This window comes from Protopterus annectens, chromosome 7.part0 (assembly GCF_019279795.1).
Source record: "Protopterus annectens isolate FY-2018-M chromosome 7.part0, PAN1.0, whole genome shotgun sequence".
Taxonomy (NCBI): domain Eukaryota; kingdom Metazoa; phylum Chordata; order Ceratodontiformes; family Protopteridae; genus Protopterus; species Protopterus annectens.
Window position 1 is genome coordinate 737,160,431 of NC_056739.1, and position 23,763 is coordinate 737,184,193.

Here is a 23,763-nt window from a genome sequence, read left to right on the forward strand (position 1 = left end):
TTTGTGGACTGGGACATTGATGTAGAATCGGAAATTAATGGTTACTCTAACATATCCAATGAAATGTTTAACGATGAAAATGTTTTGTTTTGTTTTACAGGGTATGGTAAACTGAGTGTACCCTGCGTTCCTTTTGTAAGCTCCTTTATACCCCCTAAAGTTTCAAATGTGCTAAATGTGTTTGAGAATGCATTATGTAAACAAATAGATGCTGCTTATAGTCAGTTTGCTAAAAATCCAAAAGTGTGGAATTTGAGTAGGGAACAGTGGGTGGCTTTAAAGCATTTACGTGGCTTAACTGCAAAATATGTGTTCACACAAGCAGACAAAGGGGGGGAAATGGGTCATAATGGCGAGAAATGACTACAACTGTATGGTATTTGATTTATCTGATAATTCAATTTATAGAAAGTTGCATTCCAATCCAGTAAAGGAATTTAATGAAGGCCTTTTAGAACTATTGGAAAGGGGAGAGAGGCTGGGATTCTTTGGTCAAAAAGATGTTAAAAAACTTTATGTTAAGAATCCTAAGGATGCCAAATATTTTGCAATCCCCAAGTTACATAAGTCACTTGCTAAACCCCCGGGAAGACCAATAGTATCAGGGTTAGGGGCATTTTTGCAGAATTTAAGCATCTTTTTGGATTCTTATTTGAAGGCTTTTCTCCCCAAAATCCAGTCTTATATCAAAAACACTGCTCGCGTTCTAGAATGCATTGGTAAAATCCAATGGAGCTCTGATTAGTATTTTGCTTGTGTATATGTAAAATCACTTTACAAAAACATAAAAATTGAAAAAGTATTGGAACCGATTGTTAAAACATTAAGAGAGGGCCCCAAAACTACCTATTTATGTCAGCTTTTGGAGTATGCTTTGACACATAATTACTTTGTTTTTGAAGAATATTTTTGCAGTTAGAGGGAATGGCAATGGGAGCAGTGTTTGCCCCTTCGTATGCAATATTATTCATGGCTTTTTTGAAAACATGTTTATTTATCCAACAGGTTTTGTCAAGAATAATGTGATAGTGTTCAAACGCTTTATTGATGATTTAATTTTTGTATGTAGGGGTGATCAATGTGAATTTGAAAAGTTTGTGAGTATATTGAGTAAAAACTCTTTTGGTTTAGAATTTACATATGGAGTGAATGACAACATCATGCAATTTTTGCATATAGAATTTTATGTAGATGTAAGTGGTAAGTTGCAATATAGGCCCTTTCACAAAACTGCTGCAAATAACTTTTTGGAAGCTAGCAGTGCACATCCTTTGCGTCTGATCAAGTCTTTGCCCTATGGGGAATTTAAAAGAATTATGACTAATACTTCTGATTAGAAAGTGTTGGAAAATGAATTTATTTTAGTCAAAAATAGATTATGTAAGAGTGTGTACAAGGAAGCTTATATTCAGCCAGCTGTGAAAAAAGTTAGAGGGGTGGAGAATAAAAGTGGTGATTTGAGAGGTCCTAGGGTTCATTAGAAAACTTATCAGAAAACCTATCAGAGAATTCATCAGAAAGGTCATGAGGAAATAGTAAAAGTGGAATCTATATTCTGTGTAACTAAATTCTCACCCTTTTTGGATACATTAAAAGAGCTAGTTGATAGGTTATGGCCAGTGATCTGTAGGGATGAAACAGTAGGGAATTTGTTCCCAAAAAAGGTAATGTTTTCATATGGCTGTTTTAGTAACCCAAGAGAGCTTCAGAACTAGAAAGGATAGAACATTGTGGGGAAGAGGCTGGGAGCATTCCCCAGTGGTATGTGTAAAGTATGTAAAAGAATAAAAAATGTTGATGGTTGGGTAATTAATGGAAAGAAATTTCAGATAAAAATTGAGTTTAAATGTGACTTGTGGGGTTGTCTACATTATTGGGTGTGGGTGTACACCCACAATGTGGTACATAGGACAAACAAAGAGAAAAGTGAAGTTAAGATTATTAGAACATTTGGGAGATGTTAGGAATAGAAGAATGGAGAGTCCAATAGCCCAGAATTTTTGTTCTGTTCATGGGGGGAAGTGTTGACAGCTTCTTCTTCAGTGTTCTGGCTGAACCGGTTGCATGTCAAAATATGGGGGGAGATGAATTTAGACATAGATTATTAAGGTTGGAAACTAAAATTATTGTGAATTTGGGAACCCTGTTTCCACACGGATTAAACTTGGAGATTAATTGGGATGTTTAAGTGAATTATAATAGAAAAATCAAATTAAATAAGACAACCCACGGTGGTGGTGCTGCGGTAGCGTTGTCGCCTCACAGTAAGACGCTGTCCAGTTCGATTCTCAGCTAGAGCGTCTTCTGAGTGGAGACATGCGTGAATGGGCGTAACTTCATTGAAGGTTGTGCGTCAGGCCTGGCATGCCGGTACATAAAGATAAACTGCCAATCATTAGCGGACCGGAGTTCTGCTGTGGCGACCCCTAACCGGGTAAAGCCGAAAGACACAAACAAAGTAAATTAAGTTGACATTAATAGTAGGTAAAAGTGCAATATTTAAATCAATTGAAAATAATATATGCATTGTGCAGTGTATTAATTAGTAATTATTGTTGGTGGATGGTTTTATTTTTTTTGTTTATTTATTGTGTAGGATGTATTTTTGTAAAGTATTGGTATAGATTCATAGGTTGGTACTAGGCTATCGGCCCTAGGGCCTATGCAAGCCTAGCCATAACAATTCCATGGATATTTCTTCCCACAATATTTACTTCTCTGGACCCTGTCTAGCAGGGCGACTGACATGATCCCCGGGGTGAATTTCCTATCTCCCATCCAATCGTCAAGGTTCCTTTTGAAGAGGGCCAATGAGGCGCTCTGCTTGACATGTATGGGCAGTCCATTCCAGAGTATGGGGAGTCTCTGGGTCAGGAACCTATCCTTCCAGCATGTTTTGTTCATTGTGATGACAAAGTTTAGATCCCTGGAGCGTGTGGCTCTGAGGGATTGGGATTTCTTTAAGTGGACCATGTCCAACAGCTCAAGGTTTGACATGGCCTTGTATGTTAAGCAGAGATTGCCTCTGAGTAGACGATATGCCACAGTATAGCTGGAGGTTTTTTTAGATGGTCAGCATATGGCATCTGCTTTAGGCCTGTGATTCGTTTAGTGAGGTATTTCTGTGACCTTTTCAGCTGTTGCAGATGTCTTGTGAGGTACATATCAAACGGGGCATTATACTCTATAATTGGTCTAATGAGGGATGAGTACAGTGGGACAATGACCTCCTTTTTTTCTGGATGAAAAGCCCTTAGTGATGAGGTGTGCCACATAGAAGGATTTCCTGACTGTTGTGGCGATGTGGTTATTGAAAGTGAGACCACTGTCCACCTGTGTCCCTAAATCTCTCATCACACTTTCCATGTTTAGTGTCCTGCCTATGTGGTAATTCATGGGTACATGTTTTTTTCCAAAGGGGATAACTATACATTTCTTGGCATTAAGCTTGAGCCCATGGCTCTGGCACCAGGCATCTGTTTCTGTAAGGCCCTTTTTGTAGAATATCCACATCATTTGGGGATTCAATAATGGCTCCCAGTTTGCAGTCATCTGCAAACTTTGTTAGCCAGAGTCCCTTAGTGTTGGCCTGTACTTCAGAGAAGTAGATGCCAAACAAGATTGGTCCCAGGATTAAACCCTGAGGTACTCCACTTGTCCGGAGCTGGATTTGGAGTCGGCTACTTGGGTTCTGTCAGTATGTTTTTCTGTGTTATATATTTGTTTTTCTCTTCCTTTCTTTCCTTCTTTTGATATAAATGGGGGATATGCCTTTAAGCTTGGGTGAGAATTTTGTATTAATTGATGCATATTAATTAATTGAAAGGTGGTAACTTATTGAATTGATGGGATATAAAAAGGCTGCTTAGATTACACTGTTTTATTCCATTGAAGGCTTGTGTAGCCAAAGTACCAGAAGTAGTATGAAATAAAGAAAAGCAGTATAATTTGTTTGCTTCCTGACTACAGTTTTTTTAGGTGAATTCCTGATTCCCTTTTGGGGAATTTGTTGGTTTATTTGTATCTGAAGGATGTTAACTTTCATATTCCTATTCACCGTATTTTCAGGAAGTTTTTACATTTCTCTGTTTTTTTTTGTCTCATTTTCAGTTCTCTGCTTTTCCCTTTGGCCTCTGTACTGCCCCAGGGGTATTCACAAAATGCTTAGCACCTTTAATTGCTTTTTGTAGGCTCTAAGGCATTCAGATTTTTCCTTGTCTAGATGACCTGTTGCTTCAGGTGCCTTATCTCAGTTGCCTGTTACTGGATCTGGAGTTCATTATATCTCTTCTCCAAAGTCTAGGGTTCAACTTTCAAAAGTCTGCCTGAATCCTTCCCAGGGTTATGTGTATATGGGTTGCAGGATTCAGACAGTTCTAGTGTTGGCCTTTCGTCCACCTCCAAATGTTCTGCCCTTGACAGCTTTCTTTCAGTCTCTTCTTTCTCTGCCTGCTGTTCTATCAGTAGAGTTTCTTCAAGCCCTGGGATTCTTGGCTTCTTCTATTCTAGTGCTTCCTCTTGCTAGACTTCACATGCGGAAGCTTCAGTGATACCTCAGTTATCACCCTCCCTCCCTGCCACCCTCTGTATTTTTGTGCCTCTCTTTCCTTGTGTAAAGCGCAAATTCGAGTGATGGATTCAGCAACTTACCCAGGCCTGCCCCTTCAACCTCAGGTTCCTTCTCAAGGACTGTTCACAAACGCATCAGACATGGGGTGGGGGGCTTCCTGTGGTCACCTGAAAGTTCAAGACCCCCCCCACCCAACAGAAGTAGACTATATCATCATCTAAGAGATGAGATCTCTGATTCTGACCCTTAAGGTTTTTCACCCCACACTCTCTCCAAGCCCTGTGAAGGTTTACAGACAATACCACAGTGATGTGGTATGCCAGGAAGCAGAGATGCACAAAGTCTTACCTTATCTGCAGGCTGTCTCTTCTGGCCTGGGCTCTGGCTCTTGGTCATCAGTTAATTCTTCAGGCAGTGTATATTTCTTCAGAGTGCATTCAAGTGACAGACTCTGAGTAAGTCCAAAACACAGGTTTACGAAGGAATGCTTCATAGAGATGTGTTGCTGGACATAGTCCATTGGTGGGGTATTCCTCATGTAGATATTTTGCCTCCCCTCCAAACAGGCAGCTTCCTCTCTTCTGTTCCAGAGTGCCATGCCATCAGGAGTGGCAGATGCATGCCCTTTCTTTTCCTTGGAAAGGGATGTTTCTCTATGCCTTCCACCCTCTTGACCTACATCCAAGAGTCCTGCAAAAGATTAAGCTGGACTCCTAAAAATCTTGATAGTGACTCCCTTTTGTCCAAGACAGCACTGATTGTCCCTGGCCAGATGCATTAATAGGGTAAATCAGTATAAGTTACCTCATCGGTTGGACCTTCTCACACAAGACAAGGAGTCCTTCATCCATCCTCACTTATCTACTGTTCAACTGACACTGTGGGTTATAGCATGTTCTTTGTGTTTCACTGTTGCAGTCATCACATTTGGGTTATTTGCTTGCAGTAGCCCTCAGTCGGCCTGATTAACAAAGTCTTGAGTCCTGAGTTGGTTGCTGTCCCTCCTTCCGGGACGTCAGGTCGTCAGGGGTATAAAGCATGCAGCCAATGCCATTACATCAGTTTTTCTTGCCGTGCGGTGCCCGAAGCAGAAGCAGTTTGAAAGTGCCGGTCGGCCGACTCCTGAAATTTTCATTTTCGAGTTTCAGAACCGAAGTCTTCAACTAAAAGCTAAGTACCCCATTGAGGAAACTGTTTTTTTGCTCTAAACCAATGTCAGTAAAGGTAAATAATTGCATTACTTGTGGAAAGCAAATACCTCATAAAGATTTTCATTCGTACTGTATTCCTTGCCTAGGCCCTGACCATGATGTACCTCGTTGTCGGTTTTGTGCCTTATTTAAACCACAAACTATCCGTCTTCGGTATATTTTCGCTTCTAAATATTTTGGTGCTCGGTTCAATTATCCTGATATGTCTTCGGTAAGCCATCCGACTACCGACATTCCGAAAAAACGCAAAGATAAAGGCAGAGACAGGCCGCCCAGGTCCAAAGCTGCCGACGACGCTTCTCCTAAGCCAGTCGCCAGTTCGCCGGTACTCAGTGAGGCGCTTTTGCAGCCCCTGATACCCGCTACTTCAGATTCGCAGGCCTCTACTGAGACCCATTCGGAGTCCAGTATGCCGCGAGATGCTTCAACTGTGGAACCTGCGGATGTCTCTGCCTTGGATGGGTCCAGAGCCACTGTGCAGGCACCAGCTTCTGAGGGTGTATTCAGGCCTACTGACTTGTGTATTAAACCGACACCATCTTCTTCTTCAAGGCCTAAAAGTCTAACTACGCCTAGAAAACTGACGCCCAGACCGCATGGTCAGGCCTTTATGCCAAAAAAACAAATGATCAGAATGGCTGAAGACCTTATTACTTTAATCAGGGGAAGCCAGCCTTCCCCCTCTAAGAGACCTAGGACTGAGTTTGCTTATGATACTTCTGACCAGGATTCTGAATTTTCTGATGTTCTTCATACCACATTGCTGCAGTCCTAACACTTGGGTAGTCCGCTGTCCCAGTCGGCCCGAATACCAAAGTATATGGCTGACGTCGGTCAAGGCGCATTAGTCTGACGTCAGGACGTCAGGGTACAAATGCGCATGACCTACGTCATATCCTCAGTCTTTTTTGCCGCATGGTCCGATGCAGAAGCAGTTTTGCAAGTGCAGGTTGGCGTTCTGAGATTTTCCGAAGTCGGAGTTTCAGACCGAATCCAAGTTGGCTAAGTACCCGTTGGGGATTATTTTGGTTTTTCTTGCCTCAGTATTTTACCGGATGTCAGAAAAAGTGAATAACTGTATTTCTTGTGGGAAACAGATACCTCATAGGGATTACCATACCTTGTGTATACCTTGCTTAGGGCCTGAGCACGACGTTGTTGGCTGTCGCTCTTGTGCTAGATTTAACAAACGCACTATAAAGAGAAGGTTAGATTGTGCCAGGTTAGTTTTGGGAAGCGGTGTAATTATAAAATGCCGTCGGATGCTCCAAAAAGCGCAAGGACAAAACAGCAAAGCCTAGGCTGGAAGAACCGTCCGTCCCGGACGTCGGTTCTTTAGAGGGCTCGGTGGAGCCAGGGGTTCAGCCAGAAATTTCTTTGGAATCCCAGGGAGAGACTTGCAAGATGTGACCTCTCAGGAGGTAGGCCAGGCGGAAGGGGCCTCTCAGGTAGCTGTTCTTCCTTCCCTTCCTAAGGTGGTTAGGCCCTCCCCTGCTGTTTCCAAGGCTTCTCCCAGGGGCAGGCCGGGTTTTGTTTCAGGAGTTACCCCTAGTTCTTCAGGGTCTGTACCTAAGAAGCATATGCTTAAGATGGCAGAAGATTTGATTACAATGATTAGAGGTTCTATGCCCCTCCTGATAAGAGGCCTAGGGTGGAACCTGAGCTTGGGAGTTTTGAGCAGTGTTCGGATGCTTCTGAGTCTTGGCTGAAGACTTGCAGGAGTATTCCCTTACTCTGATTCTGATGTAGATGATTCTACTCCTTCTGCTTCTCCTCCTGAGGATTTTTCATTTTCAGAGACTCTTCATTCCATGAGGGAGCATTTTAAATGGGAAGGTCAGGATTTCTCTGATTCAGGAAAAGGCTTAGGGAATTTTTGTTTCTACCCCAGCATAGGCCTTTAGCTATACCTCCTGTTCTAGATGTGGTAGAGGATGTTTTGCAGAGGCTTCTCTGAACCCTGACTCTTTGCCTCCTGCTCCAGTTAAACCGGATAGATATTATAGGGTGCCTGAAGCTCATAAGTATCTTTTTAAGAGTCCTAGGGCAGACCCAGAAACTGTTTCACAGGGGCCTAAAGGTGTTAAGGCTTCTGTTGTTAAAAATCCTGTTCCTCCAGATAAAGAGGCTAGGGCTTTGGATAGATGGGGAAAGAAAGTGTATACTTCTTCCACTTTGGCCATGAGAGCTTTGAATTGCCAGTTTCACATGTTGAAATACCAAAATTATCTCCTTTCACAATTAAAGTCTAAGGTAGATGCTTTGGCGGAAGGTATTGAGTGTAAAGAGTTGCAGGATTTAGTTCATGTTTCTGAACAGGTGGGTAAGCATTCTTTGCAATGTGGTTTTGATGCTGTGCAGGCCTCTTCGAGGGTGGCTGCCACTGGTTCGTTCTTAGGCACGCCTGGTTGAGGGATCAGAATTTAGCTGAGCATGTGAAAACAAGGATTTTAGATGCTCCTTTACAATCTGATGTGTTGTTTGGTTCGCCTGTGGAAGCAGTTCTAAAGAAAATGGAAGACAAGGCTAAGTCTATGCAGACTGTTAAAGATTTTGCAGGTTCAGCCTCAGTTTAGTAGAAATTGGCCTACCAAGGGGTGGACATATCCTGCTTATGATTCCCAGTCTAGGGGTAGGTCTAGGCGTGGTAGAGGCAGAGCTCAAGGTTCTTTAGGCCTAGAACAGGGAGTTCACCTGCTCAGTCTTCTGGTGAGGGCAGGGGTCAGTCCTTTCGTAAACAGACACAATGACCTGCCTTTTCAGCTGCCAGAATCTTCTCGTCTGGCAGCACCTTTGGGAGGAAGGTTGGCACTTTTCAAAGAAAACTGGAGTTTAATTACCCAAGACAGATGGGTATTGGATATCATTCACCACGGTTACAGGTTTTATTTCCATACTTTGCCTCCTTTCAAAGGCATGCCAGACATTCCTCCTCAACAAAGGAAAGAGGCTCACAAGCAAATTTCTCTGTTGCTCCAAATAGGGGCCATTCAGCCGGTTCCTGTGCCAGAAAGGGGCCTAGGATTTTATTCTCGCCTGTTCCTAGTGCCAAAAAAGGGGAACACGTGGAGACCAATTTTGGATCTGTCTATCCTCAACACTTATCTGGACATTCCCAAGTTCAAAATGTTGACGTTACAACAGCTTTTACCTCTGCTGGGCAAAGATCACTGGATGGTAACTTTGGATCTCAAGGAAGCTTACCTTCATGTTCCTATCAGACTAATTTGCAGGAAGTATCTGCGTTTTTGAGCTGGAATTCTCATTATCAGTTCTCTGCATTGCCCTTTGGCTTATCTAAGAGTATTCACAAAGGTTCTGGCTCCAGTGATAGCTTTCTTCAGGCTAAAAGGAATACAAATCTATCCTTATTTGGACGATTGCCTGATTCTGGCTCAAGGAAGGACGTGCTTCTTCAGCATTTGGAATATGTGATAGCAGTGCTAAGATGCCTAGGGTATTCTGTGAGCGAAATAAAGTCCAGTCTAGTACCCTCTCAAGGCGTGCTTTCTGGGTGTGAGACTGAATACAGCAACCCAGATGGCCTTTTAACCCCGGACAAACAAAAGAATCTTTCTCTTTACTTCCATCAACTATCTCATCAGTCCGGGCTGACTGCAAGGACAGTCCTTCAAGCCTTAGGGTTCATGGCATCTTGTATTCTGGTACTTCCCAATGCCAAACTGCATATGAGGAAGCTACAATGGTATCTCAAAATGTATGGACACAGCACTGCCAGGATTTGGACACTGTCATTCAAATAATACCTTGCATTCAAAAGGAATTTTTGTGGTGGGCTCAGGAATGTCACCTAAACAAGGGACTCTCTGTGACCCGGCCAGAGGCGAGTCAGATTCTAACGACAGATGCCTCAGACACAGCTTGGGAGCTCATCTGAATGGAAAGTGGATACAAGACAAGTGGCCTGCCAGACTGCAGCATCTACATATCAACATGAAGGAGATGTTAGCAGTCCAGTTTGCATTACTGGCTTTCAAGGATTTACTTCTTCCAGGGCAAGTGTTGATTCTAACAGACAACACAACTGTCATGTGGTACATCAACAAACAAGGGGGAACACATTCTTATCCTCTATGCAGGCAAGCAATGATTTTGTGGGAGACTGCGTTAAGCTTGCAGCTGAATCTTCAAGCAAGGTTTCTGCCAGGAGCACAGAACTCCTTAGCAGATGTGTTAAGCAGGCAAATCATGGATCCCCACGGTGGAAACTGGATCTTCATGTATTTCAGACATTGACAGTGTCATGGGGAACTCCAGACATAGATCTGTTCGCTTCTCCACTAAACCACCAGCTGCCAAAGTTTTGCCGAAAGGTTTCATCACACAGCCTGGAAAGTGGATGCTCTTTCTTTCAGTTGGAAAAATCTTCATGTGTATGCCTTTCCACCTCTTCCTCTCCTCCCAAAGGTACTTCTAAAGGTCAGACAAGACAAGCCAAGGATGATTTTAATAGCTCCAGATTGGCCTCGGCAGCACTGGTACCCATTACTGAGGAGTCTGGTAAGGAAGCCTCCATGGCCCTTACCTTTGGTTCCACACCTATTGTCTCAGAAGGACGGGCATCTGCTCAATGTCAAGCTTCACTCTCTTCATCTAACAGCTTGGCATATTCTGTTTTGAACCACAGCAGGTCTCAGCTTCCTCAACAAGTTTTGAATGTGATTATGGAAGCCAGAAGACCTAGTACAAGGAAAGTGTACGCAGGAAAATGGAAGAGATTTTTATTTTGGTGTGCAGCAAAGGATTTGGATGTTTCTGAGCCAAATTTGAGTGTGGCTCTTCAATATCTTACTGAGTTATTGGACAAAGTTTGTCTTTCTCTTCCATTAAGATTCATGCTGCAGCAATTTCAGCTCACTATGATTGTGACCCACCATTGTTTTCTCATCCTTTGTTCAAGCAATTTCTTAGAGGGGCAAAGAATATAAGACCCGAGCTCCTACTCCTGCTTGGGACCTCAATTTTGTGTTGGAGAAACTCACTCTACAACCTTTTGAGCCTGCAGCTACTGCTGAATTGAAATATTTGTCATGGAAGACTGCTTTTTTGTTAACCATTACATCTGCAAGAAGGGTGTCTGAATTGCAGGCCCTTATGGCGGTTGAGCCTTTCCTGATTTTTCATAAGGATAGGGTATCTTTACGTACTAATCCTTCCTTTATGCCTAAAGTGGTTTCTAGTGTGGCTTTAAACCAAACTATTCATTTGCCTACCTTTTATGCAGATCCCCAAAATAAAGGGGAGAAGATTTTGCACACTTTAGATGTACACAGGCAGTTGCGTTATTATTTAAGCAGGACTAAGGATTTTAGGCAGTCTCAGCAGTTGTTTGTTTCTTTTGCTTTGAGTTCTCAGGGCAAGCCTGTGTCAAAACAAACTATTTCTAAGTGGATTGGGTTTTGCATTGCATTTTGTTATTCCCATCATGGCAAGGAGATTCCAGCTGGGATTAGGCCTCATTCCACTAGGGCTACTGCCACTTCAACAGCATTTCTAAGGGGTGGCAACTAAGGATATTTTGGAGGCAGCTACTTGGAGTTCAGTGCATACTTTCTCTAAGCATTACCACCTTCCTCTCTACTCTAAATCTAGGGCTGGTTTTGCCACGGCTATTTTGCAGGGCATGTTGTCAGCTCCTGCTTCCTTATGATTTGCCAGCCTCCCTTACCTCTGCTTTGGGATTCTACCCAAGTGTTAGGACTGCAGCAATGTGGTATGAAGAACATAGTACAGTTTTGTACCTACCATAAATGTAGATGTTCAAGATCCACATTGCTGCAGTCTCCCTCCTTCCCTCTGTGTTTAGGGGTGGTTGTGTGGGTGAGGTTATACTCTTGTAAATTTGTATATATTGTATATATATTTGGTGCAGGAGTGTGTGGTGTTTTTTGGTTTTAGCCTTATCTTTTTAGGGTCTTCTGACATCTGGGGCAAGAAAAGGCTGAGGATATGTCGTCGGTCCTGCGCATTTGTACCCTGTCGTCCTGGCGTCTGTCTACTGCGCCTTGACCGACGTCAGCCATATACTTTGGTATTCGGGCCGACTGGGACAGCGGACTACCCAAGTGTTAGGACTGCAGCAATGTGGATCTTCGAACATCTACATTTATGGTAGGTACAAAACTGTACTTTTCCTCTGATGTCCAGGATTTACCCTTATCTACCTATGAGGATTCTGATGCTGAGGACTCTATTCCCTCTGCTCCCCCTCCCCAGAGGATTTCTCTTTTGGTGAAACCTTGCATACTGTCAGGGAGCATTTTCGTTGGGAAAGTCAGGATTTCAGGATTTCTCCGATTCTAAAAAGACGCTTGGGAATTTCTTTCTCCTGCTCCAGCATAGGCCTTTAGCCATACCTCCTGTACTAGACATTGTTTATGATGCCTTTTTGGAATCTAGCGTGGCCCCTGATTCTTCCTGCTCCCAGAAAACCTGACAGATATTACAGGGTCCGTGACTCTCACAAGTTCCTTTTTAAAAATCCTACTGCGGATCTTGAGACCATTTCGCAGGGACCGAAGGGCATTAAAGCTACTCCTGCCAAAAATCCTACCCCCTCTGATAGAGACTCCAGGGCTCTTGATAGATGGGGTAAGAAGGTATACACTTCTGCAACTTTGGCCATTAGGGCCTTAAACTGCCAGTTTCATATGTTAAAGTATCAGCAGCATATTATTGGATTGCTTAAACAGAAAATGATGTTGATTCCTGATTGCGCTGAAAATAAGGATTTACAGGATTTACCCGCGGTCGAGTGGCGTTCGAAAGACATGTGTGAATGGGTGTGCCTTCATTGACGGTTAGGCATCGGGCTGGCACCTCGGCACCATAAAAATCAACTGCCAATCATTAGCGGACCAGAGTTCCGCTGTGGCGACCCCTAACTGGGAAAAGCTGAAAGAAAAACAACAACTACATTCAACTGAACAAGTTGGAAAACATACTTTGCAATGTGGTTTTGATTCACTAGAGGCATCTTGCAGGGCTGCTGTAACTCGGTCTGTACTTAGAAGGCATGCTTGGCTTAAGGAGCAATCCTTGCCAGATCATGTTAAAGCAAAATTACTGGATGCTCCCTTAAACCAGGGCCGTTTGTTTGGCAACAAGGCAGAAGAAGTTCTTAAAAAGATGGAGGAAAAAGCTAAATCTATGCAAACTGTTAAAGATTTTTTACATGTACAACCTCCAAGGTTTAGTAGGCATTGGCCTTCCATGAATTGGTCCTTTCCTGCCTCTTCCAGACCTTCTCAGTCCAAACCCAGATCCAGCAGAGCTTCCAGGCTTCAGTCCCAGGGTATGCATAGGGCTAAGTAGTGGGTGGCCTCCACTTCCAATTCTGGGAGTAATAAAACTCTCCCTTATGGTAAACTGACTTCTTTTTAAAACTTCCAAGCACCTCTCAACTGACTGCCCCTTTGGGGGAAAAGATTGCTCTTCATGCAAAGAACTGAAAACTCATTACCCAGGATAAATGGGTTTTAAGTATAGTGTCCCAGGGATACAGATTTCACTTCCACACGTTACCAACACCACGCGGGTGGCCAGATGTACCCCAAATCAGTGGGCAGAGGCCCCAAAACAAGTACTTTCTCTCTTAAGCATGGGCGCTATTCCATTGGTACCAGAAGAGGAAAAGGGACAAGGTTTCTACTCGAGACTTTTCCTGGTACCCAGAAAAGACAATTCATGGCATCCTATCCTGGACCTGTCTACTCTAAACATCTTTTTGGTGATTCCAAAATTCAAGATGCTGACTCTTCACCAGTTGCTCCCTATGTTAGGCAAAGATGCCTGGTTTGCAACACTAGATTTAAAGGAAGCATACCTGCACATCCCAGTCAGGGACTCTTGCAGAAGATACCTACGCTTCAAAGCAGGCTACACGCACTATCAGTTCTCTGCATTGACCTTTGGTTTATCTACTGCGCCCAGGGTATTCACAAAGTGCCTAGCTCCAGTCATTGCATTCTGCAGGCAAAGAAATATTCAAAAATACCCATACCTGGACGATTGTCTGATTCAGGCAGAAAGCCAGGACATACTTTTGAATCATCTGGCCTTTGTACAAAGGGTACTAACTTGTCTGGGGTACAACATAAATGAAAAGAAATCACACCTGGTACCCTGTCAACAAATTACATTCCTGGGAGCAAGCTTGAATACAACGTCCCAGATGGCTTTCCTCACGCCAAAGAAGCAAATTAATTTGACAACCTACTTCAAACAAGTGGCCACAAAAACCCTGCTATATCTGCAAGGCAAATACTACAAGCCTTGGGGTTCATGGCCTCCTGCATTCTTCTAATTCCATATGCAAGACTGCATATGAGGAAACTACAATGGTATCTAAAAAGCCTATGGTGTCAACATTCTCAGGATCTAGAAGCAATGATTCCTAGCATACCTTGTCTATGCCTAGAGTTCCTTTGGTGGGCAGAGGCCTGCCACCAAAACAAGGGACTACCATTCACACTACCCCTTGCCGCCCAAACCCTAACAACAGATGCATCAGACTATGTATGGGGGGCTCACCTGTCAGGGAAGTGTATTTAGGGCAAATGGAACCCAAGTCAAATGCACCTGCATATCAATCAAAAAGAAATGTTAGCTGTGCAGAATGCTCTGACAGCTTTCAAGGACCACATTCTTCCAGGTCAATTAATGGTAAAGATGGACAACACCACTGTTATGTGGTACATACACAAGCAGGGGGGCTCACAATCTTACTCACTCTGTAGACTAGCCATGGCATTGTGGAACATAGCCCTGAGCTACCAAGTGCATCTACAAGCTCAATTCCTGACAGGAAAACTAAATACACTGGCAGACGAACTAAGCAGAATCCTCATGGACCCACACGAGTGGAAACTGGAAACAAGGATTTTCAACATGTTGACAAGAAAATGGGGGAGCCCAGATATAGACCTGTTTGCTTCCCCCCCAGAACTGTCAGTTGGACAAATTTTGCACAAAGACTCCACACAAACAAGCTTGGAAAGTGGATGCTCTGTCCTTCAGCTGGAAAAACCTATCAGTTTATGCCTTTCCTCCTCTGCCTCTGCTCTCCAAAGTACTACTAAAGATCAAACAAGACAAACCAAGGACGATTTTGATTGCACCCGACTGGCCACACCAACACTGGTACCCCCTCTTGCGGAGTGTGTCACTGTTGGCCCCATGGCACCTGCCTCAGACTCCTACCCTATTGTCTCAGCAGGAGAACCAGATTCTGCACCCTCAACTTCAAACACTGAACCTAGCAGCCTGGCTAATTACCTAATCGCTCCTTCACCATCCCTCAGTAAACCAGTGATGGATATCATTTTAGAGGCAAGGAGGCCTTGTACAAGAAAATTTTATGCTGAAAAATGGAAAAGATTCTGTGCCTGGAACCAATCTCAAGGGGTGAGCACAGCAGTGCCCAATTTACCTCAGATTTTACAATACTTAACTGAGATGCTTCACAAGGGCCTGTCTTTCTCCTCCATCAAAATTCATGCCTCAGCCATTTCAGCTCATAACACAGAACCTCCCCTCTTCTCTCATCCACTACTGAAGCAGTTCCTCAGAGGGGCCAAAAATTATGACCACCCAGGAGAGCTCTAACTCCAGCCTGGGACCTTAACTTTGTTTTGGAGAAACTCACTCTTCCTCCTTTCGAGCCAGCTGCTACTGCAGACTTAAAATTCCTTTCTTGGAAAACAGCTTTCCTTTTAGCAATCACTTCAGCAAGAAGGGTATCTGAATTACAGGCCGTTATGGCAGTGGAGCCTTTCATCATCTTTCATGCAGACAGGGTGTCCCTCAGGACCAATGCCCAAGGTGGTATCCAGTGTGGCCCTTAATCAGTCCTTTCATTTGCTAACCTTCTTTCCTAATCCACAGAACAAAGGGGAATGGATACTGCGCTCCTTAGATGTGCACAGACAACTTAGATTCTACTTGGACAGGATTAAACCTCAAAGAAAATCTGAACTGCTGGTGGCATTTGCTGCAGGGGCTGAGGGGAAGGCGATTTCAAAGCAAACCATTTCCAAATGAATAGGCCACTGCATTCATTTCTGTTAGAAGCACCATGGAAAACCTATCCCACAGGGGATCAGACCCCACTCAACCAGGGCTGCATCTACCTCTACAGCCTTTCTCAGAGGCATCCCTAACAGGGACATCCTAGAAGCTACTACCTGGAGTTACCATCTGCCAATTTTCTGTAAATCCAGAACTGGCTTTGCCACTGCAGTATTACAGGGCCTTATAGCTGGTCCTAATGCTATCTAAATTCCTCCTCCCATCCTTAGCTTTGGGAGTCTACCCAAATGTGAGGACTGCAGCAGTGAAACACAAGGAACATAGTACAGTTGTATACACTTACCATAAATGTAGATGTTTGAGTGTCTTCACTGTTGCAGTCCTGGTTACCCTCCCTCCAGCTCCTTACTTCTTTTGGCTATACCTCTACTCTCCTGTACTATGCTCAAAAGCTTTTTGGTGTATTTGCTTTTTTGTTGGAGGTATAACCTTGTATATTTATAGATTTAATTGCTTCCCATTGGGGGGCATCTGACATCTGGGGCAAGAAAAACTGATGTAATGGCGTCGGCTGCATGTTTTATACCCCTGATGACCTGACGTCACAGGAGAAGGGACAGCAACCGACGCAGGACCCAAGACTTTGTTAATCAGGCCAACTGAGGGCTACTGCAAGCAGATAACCCAAATGTGATGATTGCAACAGTGAATACACTCGAACATCTACATTTATGGTAAGTGTACACAACTATACTTTTTTGATCCCTTTTAGGCACCTCTTTTCTGAGCACATGGTCAGGGTTTTATAGGAGGCGAGAAAACCTGCAACCAGAAAGTCTTATTTGTCCAAATGGAAGAGGTTTTCTGTCTGGTGCCATGCTCATACCCAGGACCCTTTTTCAGTTGGGGTTTCTTCTGGTTCTCTCCTATTTGTGTGAGTTGCGCAGTCTGGCTTGTACTATTCTTCTGTAAAGGCCCATTTGTCCACTATTTCTGCCCGTCTCCCCTCAAATCCCCCTTTGTCTTCTCACTTTGAAGTCAAACAGTTTCTTAAAGGTGTGTTGTATCGTAGGTTCCGAAAGAAGCCTATTCCTGCTCCTTGGGACCTTAATTTTGTTTTAGAAAACTTGACACAGACTCATTTTTAGCCTGCAGTTTCAGCTTCTCTGCAACATTGTACCTGGAAGACTGTCTTATTGCTTGCTATTACTTCTGTTCGGAGGGTTTCTGACCTTCATGTCCTTATGGCCTTCCCTCATTTTTTAGTTTTTCATAAGGAATGGGTATCCTTTAGTACTAATAACTCCTTTTATGCCCAAAGATGACTTGTCTCTAAATCAAGGAGTGTAACCTTCTCCCTTTTTTCCTTCTCCTCAGTCTGCTAGTGAGATGGTCTTTCATACCCTGGATTTGCATAGACAGCTCGGGTATTATTTACATAAAATGAAGGCCATTTGTAAGTCTGACCAGCTTTTTGTTTTGTTTCCTCCCAGGACATTGGGTTAGTTGTTTCTAAGCAAACCATCTCTCCCTGGATTTCTAAACCCATTTCTTTTTATGGCAAGTGTCTTCTTCAGTCAAAGTTCATTCCACTAGGGCTGTTAACTTATTTGGTGCTGTCTTGAAGGAATTGGACACCAATTCCATGCTTGAAGCTGCTACTTGGTCTTCAGTGCACACCTTTACTAAAGCATTATAAATTGGACAAGGTTTTTAGGACCAGAGCAGGTCTTACTAGCGCCATTCTGCATGGGTTCATTGAGAGTCTTCCCAGCCTTCCACCTTTCAGTCCTCTTTTTGAGCTTTTGTACTCTGCTTAAGGTAAAGAATACTGAAACAGTGATATAGAAGAATATAGTACGGTTGCCTGAATTCTTAACATAACAGTAGATGTCCTTCTCTTCACTGTTGCAATATTCACTCCCCCCTGTTCCCCTCCCCCTATTTTTTCTTTGGGCTTTTGTTTGGCTTCCCTCCTGGTCAAGGGTCTACCTTTTCCATCTACATTTTCTCCTTCTGGATGTGCTTAGCCTCCTTTGGTTCATGGAGACTGTTTTCTTCTGGGGCAATACAGTTCTGGGTATCTGTGTTCATACACCACCTTTATGCTCTACGTCCCAAACGGGGAGCATATGTGTGACGTATGCATACAAGATCTAAAGGCTTTGGTATACTGGCTGGATGTTAGGTTATCCTTGGCAGGAGATCTGTAAGTTGAAGAATACTGCAACAATGAAGAGAAGGACATATACTGTTATAGTAAGGTTTTACACAACTGTACTTTCTCTCCCGACCAAATTTTCCCTGGTCAGAATGAATACCACCTCAGGTCTCCCCTGAAAAGAGGACACAGGCCTAGATGAAGAAACTTGGTCAACAAAGAGGAAATAAAATTGGTGGAGGCAGGATTAAAAGCAGTGAAGTACATTTGAGGAGTAATAGCTACCCAAAAGACCTGCTGGAAGGAGTGAGTGGGAGTATGGGTCTGTTATACTGCCAGTGCAATTATATCACATTACAAAGCTGTGTAGTGGAAGGGAAATGACTGTAGTTCATAGGTTCATAGGAGGTTACTAGGCCAACAGCCCTAGTGTCCTTACAAGCCTAGCCATATTTATCCCGACTTGCCACAATTGTCATTGGTTAGCTCTGTGAGGTTCACAGAAATTATTTATTTATTCATTTTTTATTTATTTACATTTGTTTACCGGGTAGTGTTTTCTGTGAAGACCCAGAGAGAAAAGCTCTAATGAACACAGTTATGCAATGTAAATAGAAGCATAAAAAGGTTACAAGTTACAAGAGATGCAGTTATTACAAATAAAGCAGCAGTGTGGCATGCAGATCTAAAGTAATGTTTATACAGGTTACAAGAGATGCAGTTTTTCCAAATAAGGCAGTAAGAAAACATGGTGAATAGCATAAAACATAGGATAAAATAAAAATTAAAGGACAGTAAAAACATTGATATAATATAACATTTAGCAATTTACAATATTTTTGTTAAGACAGTAAAAACATTGACATAATATAACATTTAACAGTTTACAATATTTTTGTTAAATTGGGGTGCCTACTTCAAATGTTTGAGAGCTGTGGTCAGAGTAGTAGAAGAAAAAAAGGGGGTATAGGTTAGTGTGGAGCAGAGCACGGACATAGCCAATGGGATGGGAGATGTAGCCTTAGTTCTTGCTTAAAGTTTCTTGTATGTTCAATTGAGAGAATTTGTTGAGGGAGTGAGTTCCAGAACTTTGTAATTTTGTGGCAGTATAAGGAGTCACCATGAGAGTTACGAGATGTATTTACCTTAAACAGGACTTTGTCAGCTGACCTAAGAGAGTTAACGTTTTTGTAAGGTTGGACAAGGTTAGATAGGGCTGGGCAGTGATCAGGTTTATACATTACTGTGTGGATTATTGATAATTGGTTTAGGATGAGTAAGTTTGGGAGTTCTAACCAATTTAATTGTTTAAAAGCAGTACAATGATGTTTTTTTATGGTAGGTTAGTTGCAAATTTGGCTATCTTGTTATAGCAGGATTCAAGGTTGTTTACTTCAGTTTTACGAAAGTTTGTAAATATTTGGGAACAATAGAGAGGTGAGGATAGCAAGTGGGTTCTTGCTGTGGCCAGTCTAGCATGATCTGAGAGATGAGGTTTTGCTCTGTAGAGTGTACCTAGTTTAATATAGACTTTTTTAACAGTCTGTGCTATATGTTTGTCACATTTCAGTCCATTATCTATGGTAACCCAAGAAGTTTAGTGTTCAACAGGTTCTATTTTAATGCCATTTGAGGAGAAAATTGATAGTGGTTGGCAATTTGTAAGTGAGGAAGGATTTGAAAAGATTTTAAGCTTTGTTTTATTGGGATTTAGTATAAGTCAATGTTGGAAAGGGCAGTCTGGGTCTTTTCTTGAATTGTTTCTATGTTGATGCAGAGCAGGTAAGTGAGGAGTCATCTGCATATTAAATTATTGTGGCAGGACTAGCAGCTGTTGCAAGGTCATTGGTAATGACCGTAAAGAGTAGTGGTCCTAGGAGCGATCCTTGGGGTACTCCTACAGTGATGGGGAGGTGAGGGAGAGTTTATTATCCCATAGGGTGGCTTGCTGCCTCAGGGCAAAGGTTGTAATTTGCAAGTTTGTTTAGGAGGACTTAATGTGATATGGTGTCAAAGGCTTTTGGCATGTCAAGAAAGGTAGCAGAGATAAGTTGCTTGTTATTTTTTAGGTGATTTATAGAGTCAGTAAAGCTAATGATGGCTGTACTACTTGTGTGTTCTGGTCTAAAATCATGTTGTGTAACAGATAGGAGGTTGTTTGTTTGGAAGTAATCAGTTTGTTTGTGGACACACTTTTCTAGGATTTTTGCTAGAGGTGAGAGTATGGCTATAGATCTGTAATTAAATATGTCTTTAGAGGGGTCTCCTTTATGCAGTGGAATGATACAAGATATTTTCCATATAGTAGGTACGTATTGTTCAGTAATAGAGCGGTTAATTAGGATTGATATGCGGTATGCAGTAGATGGGGCAGCCAGTTTCAGAAACTCACCTGGTAACTGGCCAGTGGCGAGGGTATATGGCTTTACTTTAGATAGTAAGCCCTCTATATAGCTTGTTTGAATGGGTTCTAGTCTAAATTGGGTTTGTGGTGGACCGGATGGAGTGGGAATAGACAGGGGTGGGGTAAAAGTGTTATGTAATAGGGAGGTTATAGATAAAGTGGGAATTAAACTGGGATGCAATACGGTCAGTAGTATTATTGGTAGTAGGAGGTGGGGTAGTGGGTTTGCCAGGTTTTAGAAGAAGGTTGACTGATTGCCAGAATTTTTATGGATTTGTTTGATATTTTAGTTGGCAAGTTTGAAAGTATTTTTTTTTGTCTATTTTGATTTGTTTCTTAGCTTGATTTCTAAGTTGTTGGAGTAGTAAGATTTGCATGACTTTTGTTAGAACAATAGTGGGACCATGCTTAGTCTGTTTGTCTGAGTAGCTGTATTGTTTCTTTTGCTAACCATGGGAGTCTTGGTTTTAGAACGAATTTTCCCGAATGGGGCAAGTTTATTTAAGATTTGTAGGAAAATGTCATTAAAATATTGGACTGCATGATCTAGGGTTTTTAGGGGAGCCCAGTTTTGTTCCTTTAAGAGAGTCTGGAAGGTAGATAGAATTGTTTTTTTTATTTCGGACATAGTGGTAAGTGATATTATCATTGTTTGTGTTATTTCTTATTAGGTATACTGGGTAGTGATCACTTAATGTGTCAGGGAGACAGCCCGATTATTAGTTGATGTTAGTTTTATTTGTTAGAATCCAATCTAAGGTGGAATGCCTGTTTGTATGCTTGCCTATTCTTGTAGGGTGTTGTATATTTTGATTGAAGTTGTATAGATTTATAAAATTTGTTGTTGTATTTGAGGACCATGTGAGCCTGTCCAGGTAAAGTCACCTAGTATTACTGTTTCATGGTTAAAGTTAGTGGAAGCTCATTCAAGTATGTTTTCAGTATTTTGCAGATTGTTTGCAGGACAGGAGGAAGGTAGATAGCTATGATAACTATTGATTTGTGTTGGTTTATGTCAAGCCTAGCAGTTAAAATGTCCGCATTAGGGAGGTTAGGTGGGTTAGAGTTAAGTTGAACTACTTTGAGGTTGTCTTTATATAGAATGGCAATGCCCCCCCACGTTTAGCTAATCTGTCCTTTGTAATGATGCCATACCAATCAAGGAGTATTTCCTCAGATATAATATGGGGTTTAAGCCAAGTTTCCATTACAATAGCTATAACTGGGGAATATAGTGTCATGGCTGCATGGAATTCATCTATTTTTCTTAGTAGGTTTCTAATGTTGACATTTATAAAGAGATGGTCTGACATATGTTTTTTTAGTGGTAAAGAAGGTGTTGAGGGGATGGTAGTAGCTGTGTTTGGATTGGGGGATGGTTTGGTAGAGTGGTGATAACAGGTCCTGGGGTGGGATGGATGTCAGACTGAAGTTTAATTTGGGTAAGTGAGTGCAGAATAAGAGCTCTTATTTTGGAGATTTGTTTTGTATATAAAGTTTATTAGTGGAGTTACATATTTGGAAGTACCTTAGTGAAAAGAGCAGTGTATGAGAGTGGACAAATAGATGAGGCGAGATATGAAAGGTTAAGTTTATTTGCCAGAGGGCAGCATTTACGGGTGAAGTTGGAGAGGGGTAAAGGAGAAGATGATGGGACTGGTAGGAGGACAAGTGTGTGTGGCGAGGGAAAGTAAGACTAAAGTAGTTGTGTGTAATAAGGATAGCTTTAGAGAGGACATGGTATTAACTACTATGGTATTTAATACTAACTTCCTATTTCCTGGAGGGACATGGGCACCACCCCAGGAGTGAATCTGTGGTCACCCACCCATTGATCTAGGTTGTGTTTAAATGGTGTCAGGAAGGGGCTCTGTTTCACATTAATTGGAAGCTTGTTCCAGAGAAGTGGCAGTCTCTGGGAGATGTATATATCTCTCCAGCATGACCTGTTCATGTCAGAGGCTAGGTTAAGATCCCTGGTGCGAGTGACCCTCCTGCAGTTTGATTTACAAATGTGTAGCATTTCTGTCAGGGCTGGGTCAGAGACTGCCCTGTAAGCCAGGCACAAGTCAGCCCTTAGCAACATGTAGGAGACAGAACACAGTGACAGGGCTTTCAGTCTTTCTGCGTAAGACTCGTTTTGTGTACCCTATAATTTCTTGGTGAGGAATCTCTATGGTCTCTCCAATTATTGCAGGTGTCTGCTGAAATGTGTGCAAAACGGAGCATTGTAGTCAATTATTGGTCCGATGGGGGCCGAGTATAATGGAATTATAACATTCTTAGATCTAGATGTGATGCCTTTACTTATAAGATGTGCCACAAAGAAGGATTTCTTTACTCTTGTGGATACTTGGTGGTCAAAATTCAGATTACTATAAACCCGTGTACCCAGGTCATGTACCACTGGGTCTACAGTTGAAGGGGGTGCTGTCTATAATGTAATTGGCAGGCACGTCAGCTTTCCCAAAGGGAATAGTAATGCATCTTTTGTATTTAGCTTTAATTCGTAGCTTTGGCACCAGTCATTTGTCTGTGTTAACCCTGTCTGCAGTATATTAGCATTGATGGAAACTCAGTGATTGCTCCCAGTTTGCAATCATCAGCGACCTTGGTCAGCCACAGGCCATCCAAGCTTGATTAGACTTCTGAGAAATAAATTCCAAACAGTAAGTGGACCAGCATAGAACCCTGTGGCACGTCACTTGTGACTGGTCTTTTGCCAGAGGTGAAGTTGCCCACAATATGTGTCCTGTCAGTGAGCCAGTTGGCTACCCATCTGGTAATGTAGGGGTTAATTCTCAACTGGGAGACTTTCTCTATAATACCTGAGTGACGGATTGTGTCAAATGCCTTGGCTAGGTCAAAATAGGTGGTATGATCTGTCCTTGCCTCATGCAGGGCCTTGGTGACTTTCTTAAAGAAGTCAACCATGTTTAACAGGCTTGATCTGCCTTTAACTAATCCAAACAGGGTTGGCTCCAGAGTTTGGAGATTACCTAGGTCCTTTTTAATAAGGTACATAATGATGCTTTCCATGGCCTTGCAGATGAGGCTAGTCAAGCTTATGGGCCTATAATTCCCAGGGTTGGTTGATGGTCCCCCTTTGTGTAGAGAAATTGCTGTTGCTGTCCTCCATTCTGCCTCAACATAGCCAGTTCTCAGGCTGTGGTTAAACAGGTTGGGAGGGTGGCCTAAAGGTTAAGGTATTTGCCTTATAAACACAAGGTGCAGGGTTTGAGTCTCACAAGGGATAATTGGCTAGGCTTAAAATGGCTCGCAAGGGCAGTTAGCTTAGTACTAATCTATGAACCTATAAGGGGTCCAAGTAGGTCTACTAGGTCATGTTTTAAGTTGTTTAAAAGGC

At 42.6% G+C, this 23,763-nt stretch overlaps 2 protein-coding genes across 3 annotated transcripts in view; both read left to right on the forward strand.

Annotated features, from left to right (window-relative positions):
• LAMTOR4 (late endosomal/lysosomal adaptor, MAPK and MTOR activator 4) overlaps nt 1-23,763 on the forward strand; it is a 1,302,749-nt gene that overhangs the window by 756,443 nt on the left and 522,543 nt on the right. The gene's annotated exons all lie outside the window — the stretch shown is intronic.
• The window catches only part of TRAPPC14 (trafficking protein particle complex subunit 14), a 634,036-nt gene that overhangs the window by 187,373 nt on the left and 422,900 nt on the right, over nt 1-23,763 (forward strand). The gene's annotated exons all lie outside the window — the stretch shown is intronic.